Below are 7,850 nucleotides of genomic sequence, written 5' to 3' on the forward strand. Positions count from 1 at the left end.
CTCATATTCCATTTTCACAATGGTAATTGTACTTAGAATTTTTTAAAGTCAAAATTTCTATTCTTGAAATTTCTCATGAATGTATCCATTGCAAAACTCAAGATCATTTCTAAATCATGAATATGAATCAAAAGCTGACACCTAAACCAATTGTGCAGTTAGTGAACAAGCTATTGTTTAATGGGAAAAACAATGTATCACAAAATGGAGGTATTCCATAACTCCTTTTTATGCATCTTAACACAAGAAACAAGAAAATATGTAAGTGTAAGGCTGTTACTATCCAATTCCTTCGAGTTATGGGGCCATATATTAATTCGGTCATCATGACACAAGAGATGGAATGCAAAAAATGTTAGGTACAGAGTTCTCAACCGTTTACAAGATGCAGGAAAAGTCAATTTTAGTTCCAGTTTAAAGATTATCAAACAAATACCAAACAATATTTATTGCAGGAAATCATTGAGACAAGTATTTTTAGTTCCCTGTAACCCAAATCCTGTATGTTCAAAAACGGTTCAATAGGAAGTGAAGAGGAAAAGACAGAGTTCTTAATAACAGAGTTTCTATAAAAACGAAATCAACAAACAAAACAAATAATGTTTATGTTTATTAATGAAAATAATTCAGTTTTTATCCTGTATAATCAGATACAAGTTAGATTATAATTGGATCCAATCCATTCTACTCATTCCAGCACCAATTATGGATTTCCTGTTTACTTCAGGTATAAATCATTTAAGTGAATTTTGTTAGACCAACGGTTTCTTCAATTTGCACCAATTTTCATCTGTTCTTGTATCAAAAATGTTCATAGATTCATGCATATCAAATTATGCCACTGTTGATTGTCTTTGGAAGAAATGTAGCCATCGAGACAGTAACTTTTGGTGGAAGTTTACTGAACTTATTGTTTTTGGTCATTTCTTCGTAAATTCAGGTATTTTAGTGGGCCCTATGGTTTCTTTAATTTGTACCCATTTTCGTCTGTTTTCGTTTCAAAAGATTTCAAAGATCCAAACATGTCGAAAATTTGGTCACTGTTGATTTTCTTTGGATGGAATGTAGTCATCGAGACTGTAACTTTGGGTGGAAGTTTACTGAACTCTTTGTTCCGGGGTCTGTAGTCCATGATAGAAGACACAACATTGGATTCTTCTAATTCCCTAAAAGCCGATAAGCTTTCCTCAATTGACGTTTTTACCTTTTTGATCTCATTCAAGTGCTTCACAAGAACGTCCCGATGTTTCACTTTAAATCCGTCTATTTTATCCTTCATTCTGCTGACAACTTTGTCAATTTCTTTGTGCCATTCTTCCTGTTTTTTAGACAATTCTGTTGTGAGTTTCTCATACTCTTTTTCTAGGTTAGCAATCTGGTTTTCCAGGTTGTTTGCAGCGTCTACGTATGTTGGAGAGATAACCTCTTCTAATTCTTTAATATCCTTTTTAATGTCAAATTTTTTTGTTTTACACAGATCGTCAAGAACTACAAAATCATGGCCTTTAACTTGATCTGATGCCGAACATATTGTACAAATAAATTCATTATTCTGCTTACTTTGCAATTCACATGTTTTGTTTGGATGTGTTTTGCATTTTGGATAAATCAAGGTGGATCGGCGTAGGTGGAAGGAGACAATTTTATGTTTGTCATATCCATCAGAGATGTGTTCACCTATACAGGGCTTACAGAGGTTGAAATGACAGTAGTCACAGTAACTCTGTACAATGTTGTCCTCACAAAGATCACATCGGATGACGTCCTGGATAGTGGACCGGCCTTGATCCATCTATAGTATAATAAAGATTAAAATGAATCGAACTTTTAAATTGGTTTATTTTTATGTCGTCAGACAACTTATTTTCCTGGTAGCTTGAAATGTTGGATCCTTATCACTCCGACTACCTTGTCACCTAATAAGATAAAATTATTATAACAATCTGTCATAAAACACAGCACAAATTTTTTAATCACAATTATGCTCAATAGTGTAGACAGAAAGTAAAAAAAATGTCTACCTGAGCTCCAGTCTTCAGTTTGTAACCTAGAAAAACCCACTTACCTTGTTAAACCCACTTTCGTTTTGTAACAGTGGAGTGACAATATCGCCAAAAATGTTATTTTAATGTACCATCCTACCTCACGGTTAATTTGTACTCTTTTTTTGGGGGGGGGGGGGGGGGGGGGTAATAATATTAAGTAAAAATTTTGGGGGGAAATAATATCAAGTAAAAATTTTAACAGGACGTAGAAATTTCTATAATCAAACTTTCAGATAATTAAAGGTGGTCAAGGATCAATAATTATTACTGAAATGTTCACAGCAAAAAAAACGTATAAACTTGAGAAAAAAAACCCAAAACTTGCAAGTTAATTATTTCTCAATTTCAAACATTTTTATGGCATGCCAAATTCACAAAAATGGGCTACACACATTTTCACATTTGATAAATTAGGTTTATCGACTGGTAACTATAATTTACGAACCGCAAACTATAGTTTACGAACCACAAACTATGGTAAACGGTTCGTTAACTATAGTTTTCATCTGTAAAACTATAATTAACGGTTGTAAACTATAGTTAACGAATGCTAATCTTTAAAAGTTTATCAGTCTGCAAATAATGTTAACGATAGATTTTGCTGATAAATATGGATTCACATCTGTAAACTATAATTTACATTCTTTAACTATAGTTTAGAGTTGGTAATCATAGTTCCACAATCGGTAAACTACATTTATCAGATAATTCATGTTTTGCAATCGCAAATGGTTGTTTTCAATGTTAATTATAGTTTTACTCTTCTGAAACTATAGTTTACAGATGTGGAATTTAGATTAACGGGCCGTCAAATAAAGTTTAACGGATGATAAACTAAGTTAATCGACTGTTAACTATTGTTTACGGACGCTAAACTATAGTTAGCAATAGTTTATTGTTAACTATAGTTAACGGTTCGTAAACTGTAATTAACGATCCGTTTACTATAGGTTTCATCTGTAAAACTAAATTTAGCGATTGTAAGCTATAGTTTACGAATGATTATCGAAGCTTATCTGGCTGTAAATAATGTTTATGATAGATTTAACTGATAAATATAGATTTACATTTGTAAACTATAATTTACATTCGTTAACTATAGTTTAGAGTTGTCAATCTTAGTTTCACAATCGTAAAACTATATTTATCAGATAACTCATGTTTTGCAATCGGAAATGGTTGTTTTCAGTGTTAATTATAGTTTTACATTTTCAATTTTTTTTTACAGTTGTATATATTGATATGAAACAAAAATATTTAAATACAATTTTTTTTAGATTTAAAAATTTTTACTTCAGAAAATTATACTTCTGATTGTTGAAATGTAATTTTATTACAATGTATATTTCTAAACAAAAACACAAATTAGAAATATTTTGTCTTTAATTAGGAACCAAAAGACTCGATAAGTCTATTACAAATAACTTATTAAGTTATGACCTATTTAGCGATTTTCGGGGAAATTAATTTTTTTAACCATAGTTGAAGATTTTGGCAATGTGACGTATGACCTTCTCTTGTTTTTTTCCCTTAAATATATCGAAAGATAATTAATATTCAAAGTAATGCTAAAACGAATATAGGATACAATCAAAATTTGTTCACTATTTTATGAGGGGCTTTTACTTCACCTATTAATATCCTATGAAAAATGTTGATCTTAATCCTTCTATTCAGTTATGACAAGAATAAGCTAATAAAGAAGCACAATCATTTATAGACACTGCGGCGTTGCAATGTTTACAGAATCTTTGAATTGATAAGCTGAAAATGCACCAATTAACTAGGAATTTAGGTATACTGTAAATTCCTTATGTTTCGCGAGTACTTAATTCCGCAATCCCGTTAACGTTGGTGTGTATCAAATCGCGAGAATATAAAATCGCTAACGTTGAACTTTTCTCCTAATTTCTTATAGTTTTCAACTCTCAGAAAATAATAGCGAGATTATAAAATTCGCGAAGGATGCTTCTCTCGATTTTACGCGGATATTAAGTCCTCGTGTTTAATTACGAATTTACAGTACATCAATCAACTTAGATATGATACATATAGACAGCTTCCGTTTCTTTTTGACATGTTCACATTGATCGTGATGTCTATGGCACGCTAAATTCACAAAAATGAGCTAAGCATACACAGTTTCAAATTTCATAAACCAGATTTATCGACTGTTAACTATAGTTTACAAACCGTTTATCATAGTTATCGAGAGTTTTCATCTGTAAAACCACATTCAACAGCTCTAAAATATAGTTCAAGAAGTTTTTCTGTTTATGAACGTTAATCATTGCGTGGACCCTGAGGTCCACGCAGAAAATATATAAGCGAGGTTAAACCGGATGCTATGGGGAAAATTCAGCCTGCGCATGAGCTAGCCTGGTTCCTGTGCATATAATGGGTAGCTCAGGGAACCAGGTTAGCACACGTTTATCTGAATCGGGATCGGGATTCCGTACCACATGCACACATAAGTTCAAAAGCGCTGTAATTGTAAAGTTGTCAGTAAACAGTACAGAAACAAAGTATTCCTTTTAAAAAATGATTGGCATGTGATATGATCTATCAGTATCATGAAATAAGTTAATGTTATGCCGAAACTACAACATGCATCATATAGCATAATTTGCAATGTTTTGTTGTTTTCCGAATACACGTGTAGCTTAACTTTACTTTTATAGTAGGCGAGGCTAGAGAACTTCCCGATTAAATTTTTTAAGCATTTAAGTATAATTGAATAATTATGTCACTGTATAAAAGTTTTAATCTCAAGAAAATGCATCAAATTATGAAATTTTTAATTTACACAAAGCTGTCACTGCATAGTAAACAAAGTAGTGCGAATCGTAATGTGTGCGCAAATAGTAGAATTACCCGAATGCCTGATACTATATAATTATTTGAGAAGTATGAACCCTTTAAATTCTGAGATAAAAAGTCAGGGCTATACATACATGTATACGTAATACAACGTACAAATTTAGTGGTTAAAAGCAGAGGGCTAGAGTCAATGGAATCTCTGATAATCTTATGGCTTTCACGTTTTCGTTGGAAACACATGCAAATGGTCCACGTATTGTAGTCCTTTTTTAAAGGACAGCAACTTGTATATATTAATAGCACGCCAATTTCACTCACAAAATGAGCTAAACATAATTTCACAGTCGGTAACCTAGGTTTAACTACTCGTATAGTTTACGGACAGAAAACTGTAGTTAACGCCGTTAATCTATACTCAACATCTGTGAACCATAGTTAACGCAATCATCTATGTTTCAGAAGTATAAAACTATAGTTAACACTGAAAACATTCGATTCATTTTGCAATTGCAAAACATAGTTTATATGATAAATATAGTTTCAAGAGCAGTAGATTTAAATATGGTTTTGCAGATGAAAACTATAGTAATCGAATCGTTAACTATTGTTTACGGTTCGTAAACTATAGTGTACAGTAGACTATTGTTAACTATATCGTTGACGTTATTTGCGGAGAGAAATCTAAAGATTATAATTCGTAAACTATTTTTGACAACCGTTAAATATAGTTTTACAGATGAAAACTACAGTTAACGAATCGTTAACTATGGTTTGCGGTACGTTAACTATAGTTACCAGCCGATAAACCTTATTTATCAAACGTGAAACTGTGTTCAGCGCATTTTTGTGAATTTGGCGTGTCATATATATTTTGCTGATTACCTGAAAGTATAATTCACATTCGTTAGCTATAATTAAGAGTTAAATTGTTAATCATAGTTTCACAATTGAGAAACTACACTTACCAGATAAACTGTTTTGCAATCGCAAATGGTTGTTTTCGGTGTAAATTAGTTTTTAAACTTCTAAAACAGATGATTGAGCTAATTATGGTTATTATCGGATGTGAAATATAGATTATCGCCGTTAACTACAGTTTTCTGCTCGTAAAATATAGTTTACAACCGTTAAATCTAGTTTATCGATTGTGAAACTCTGTTTAATTCATTTATGTAACTTTGGCGTGCCGTAGATGTCAGCATGCGAAAGCGAAACTTAATTTCTTTATATAGGTGTTTGACAAACTTTTGAATGATTTTAAAAAAAATCGTATATTTGTTCAATGAACGTTACAGCATACCTTTATGTTAAATGTCAGACGAGAACAAACATTACAAATGGAATAATGCAAAATTGCATATTGCATTTTTTCCAGTATTGTGTCAAATGAAAGAAAATGCCGGAAATTATGATAGTTGAAATGTAAAATAAATCTATAAACAGTTGATATTTGCGACAAAATGATAGTTAAAATAGGAAAAATCTTGAACTTGTACATTGAATATTATTAAAGGCAATTCCTAGTCACAAGACGTCTTTTGAATCTTCTTAACTGTACGTTTAACTCGATCATGTGAAGAACAATGTGCACAGAGATCCAACTGACGCTAACACATTCGGTAAAATCTAGAACTCACATTATACATCATGCCATTATTTATTAAGGTCTTCCGTTTCCAACGGAAGACCTTTCTATTATTGTGCGGGAAAGATTATTTTTTTTTTTTTTCTTCCTAGACGCGAACTTTGAGGCTTCATATCTTGCTTATTTCTGAACGGTTTTTGCTCAAATTTTCAGGGCTAATGTACTTTACAAAACACTATCTTAAGCAATTCATAAAATTTAGAATTCCCTTTCCGTTAAAGAGTTATTCCCCTTTTAAAATTTTTTAGGGCCTTTTGTTTCCAGACAAAGGCTCCGAGACTATGATAGCAGGGAATGGGAATCCAACGAATTTGAATAACAGAGACATTGTAGTTGTGCACATCTGGTTTTTTTTTTAGATTACGTTTTTTATTTAGGAAAAGGTAGGGGGTCAAAAAACAGGATTAAAAAAAGTGCGAAAATTTAGACATATTTTCCTTTATATCTTTTAAACGAAAAATATTTTGTTAAGACATGTAGAATAAAAGTTGTGCAAAATATAGAGGGCTTTCATTTGACACCAATAAAAAGGGCTGGCCCCTTAAATTAAGGGCAAATGGCCCCTAAAAAAGTTTGCTTAATAACTCAAAAACGGTTAGGATTTTGATATGGCTGTCGCTGGAAAAGTTGTTTGTTGGGATCTCATAAAGGTCGCTACAATGTTATTTTGTATGTGATTTGTGTAGTATGAGTGTAAAAAGCTTTACATGTTAACATGTACCTGTTTTCATTTGACAAGTTAAGGAAAGTCTTTGCGCGTACAACTGGCATAAAGTCACCGCAGAAAGTATGCTGGTTTATACAAACGGCATTAATTCATAAGAATTGTTTTTTTAGAATATACGTGCTTTTTTTAGGAGTTTAAGTCATTGTTGTTAAGTTCTTATAATGCTCAACCCTTAAAAACGGGATTTGGAAAACAAATCATTGTTTTTCTTTTCTAGTAAACCACAAAATATGGAATCAAAAAAAATCTATGCATTACATTTTAGTTATTAACTCTATACATTTAAAATCTACCTTGACTCAGAGCTGGTGTGTACCATTACGTAAGCTCTCCCTCGCCCGCGGCCGAGAAAATCGGTCACCATGGTCGCGGCTGGACTACCTAGCGGTCAGGGGTTATCTAATACACGAGAGTTGCGTCTCTCATATATGATTTTATTTATCCGCAAACCCAAGAATTGTTTTCGTTTTGATTACACATGTTTTTTTATGGATTAAACGATTGGGTGTCAATTAAGAAATCGTTCAGTTAATTAATAAAAGCAATGTCATTCTCAATCTAAAGCAATAATAGATATAGATAAATTGTGGGTTTTAAGTTTAAAATAAATAAC

The 7,850-nt window shown here is 32.0% G+C and overlaps 1 non-coding gene across 1 annotated transcript; it reads right to left on the reverse strand.

Annotated features, from left to right (window-relative positions):
• Positions 1-597: 597 nt before the first annotated feature.
• On the reverse strand, positions 598-2,149 carry LOC105340179 (uncharacterized). Its single transcript, XR_010712884.1, has 2 exons — positions 2,022-2,149; positions 598-1,916 (listed from the first exon to the last, which is right to left on the reverse strand). It is a non-coding gene; the product is annotated as an uncharacterized protein (transcript).
• Positions 2,150-7,850: the final 5,701 nt, after the last annotated feature.

Source organism: Magallana gigas, chromosome 4, assembly GCF_963853765.1.
Source record: "Magallana gigas chromosome 4, xbMagGiga1.1, whole genome shotgun sequence".
Lineage (NCBI taxonomy): Eukaryota > Metazoa > Mollusca > Bivalvia > Ostreida > Ostreidae > Magallana > Magallana gigas.